This window comes from Octopus bimaculoides, chromosome 7 (genome assembly GCF_001194135.2).
Source record: "Octopus bimaculoides isolate UCB-OBI-ISO-001 chromosome 7, ASM119413v2, whole genome shotgun sequence".
NCBI lineage: Eukaryota > Metazoa > Mollusca > Cephalopoda > Octopoda > Octopodidae > Octopus > Octopus bimaculoides.
Window position 1 is genome coordinate 110,459,638 of NC_068987.1, and position 1,948 is coordinate 110,461,585.

General features: G+C 36.0%; 1 protein-coding gene across 1 annotated transcript in view; it reads left to right on the forward strand.

Annotated features, from left to right (window-relative positions):
- Nucleotides 1-1,948, forward strand: part of LOC106867168 (elastase) — an 18,165-nt gene that overhangs the window by 10,670 nt on the left and 5,547 nt on the right. The gene's annotated exons all lie outside the window — the stretch shown is intronic.

Genomic DNA, 1,948 nt, shown 5'->3' on the forward strand with positions numbered 1-1,948 from the left:
ATATATATATATATAAGGTCGTCAAACATAAAATTTGTAGTATGGTAAACTTTGACAGCTGTTCATTTTGCGCCATTATTATGTTTTGACAATCTTTATTTTTTGTTAGAAAGCTGATACATCAAGTACCCGTGAATTACGGTTGTTGTTTGGTGTTAGCAGGCAAGTGATATTGACTCACCTAGTTCAAATTGGTAAAGTGAAAAAGTGGGTCCCACATGAACTCAATGAAAACCAGAAACAGCAATGTTTGAAAGCCTGCATTATGCTACTTTCTTGTCACAAAAATGGATTATTTTTTAATCAAATTGTAACATGTGATGAGAAATGGTTCCAATACAACAACCGTAAGCGTTCAGCACAATGGTTGAACAAAGACGAGCCACCAAAACAAGTTCAAAAAGCAAAATTTATCAAAAGAAGCTAATGGTGTGTGTGTGTTGGTCTGGCGCAGGTGCGATCCATTATGATTTCATTAAACCTGGCTCATCAATCGCGGTCGACGTATACTACAGCCAACTGGAGCAAATGATGCAGAAACTTACAAAAAACCCCAGAAATATTGCATTTCTAAATCTCTCAGTGAGACTTATACACGATAAAGTGATGGTCTGTTGCCAACTTAATGTGGAAGTTTTAGGAAAAGGAAGAATGCTACAACTTTTTAGCCCCATAAAGCATCGTTGATATGTGACACAAGTGTTCTGTGTCCTTAAGTTTTCAAGGACATACAGTTATCTTCTCTGTTTGAAAACTTAAGGACATAGAACGCTTGTGTTACATAATCAACTGAAAACGTTGTTTCCTGGGGCTAAATAACAGTAGCATTCTTCTCCTTCCTGGGACTGCCACATTAACTTGGCAACAAATCATCAAAAAGAAAAAAAACAGCCTAGATTATTCAACAGATCCACTCCTATTTTATTGCAAGAAAACGCCAGACCTCACATCGCAAAAATGACATTGGCGAAACTACAGGAGTTGGAGCTGGAAGTTCTCCATCATCCACTATACTGACCTGATCTCGCCCTCACAGACCACCACTTCTTCCAGAATTTGGATAACTTTTTGACAGGAAAACAATTTAATTCCGACGATACTGTAAAACAGGCCTTCCAAGATTTTATTTACTCTACATTGCCAAGCTTTTACAAGAACGAGCTCGACAAGCTGCCGCTGAAATGACAAAAGTGTATTGACAATATGGGTGTATTCCTTGTTTTTATGAACATTAGCAAACTTTTTTTCCTTTTCTACAAATTTCATACTTGAAGACCTAATAGAAAAAGGAGGTCGCCAGAATTTTGGAAAACACTTTTTATGCATTCATTATTATTAGCGCCTTCGTTCTTTTTCTCTATATAAAAGTGAAACGGCCAAAAGTAGTGTTTGCGTGTCTCATTTAGTGGTTATGCAGGGTTCAATGGCAGTAGGCGTGTTCGGATTGCGGCGAAAATTTACAAGGACACGTAAAATGAAGCGAGGAAACGACTGGACTAGGTTAGAAATCTCCATCTCAAAAGCTGTGGTTACTAGGGCAACAAAATCCATTTTCGATCGATTCTGCAAGCTGTGGAGGTCATGCTTTATGGGCAATTTTAATAAAAACACACTTGCATAATCTACAGTCTCTTCTGTTTAATAGTTCGTCAATTTTTTATGGAAATTGTTTAAAAGAAAATATTTTATGAAGTGAAAAAAAGTTACATTTCTAGTCGTTTTACAGTTTGACTTTTGGCTGCTTGCATCTTTGGTTTGTTCAGGATAAAAATTATACCACCCGGTAGGATTTAATAAGAAATGTTTTTTGGATTTTGATTCGTTCAAAAATTCCGCCGATAAGTACAAAAATAATAAAGTTCACGGTTATTTTTCATTTTATTTTCTCGATTTAGTGGCAGGTGACAATAGGCGTGAAATATTTTTAAAGACTTTTTTTTTTTTTTTT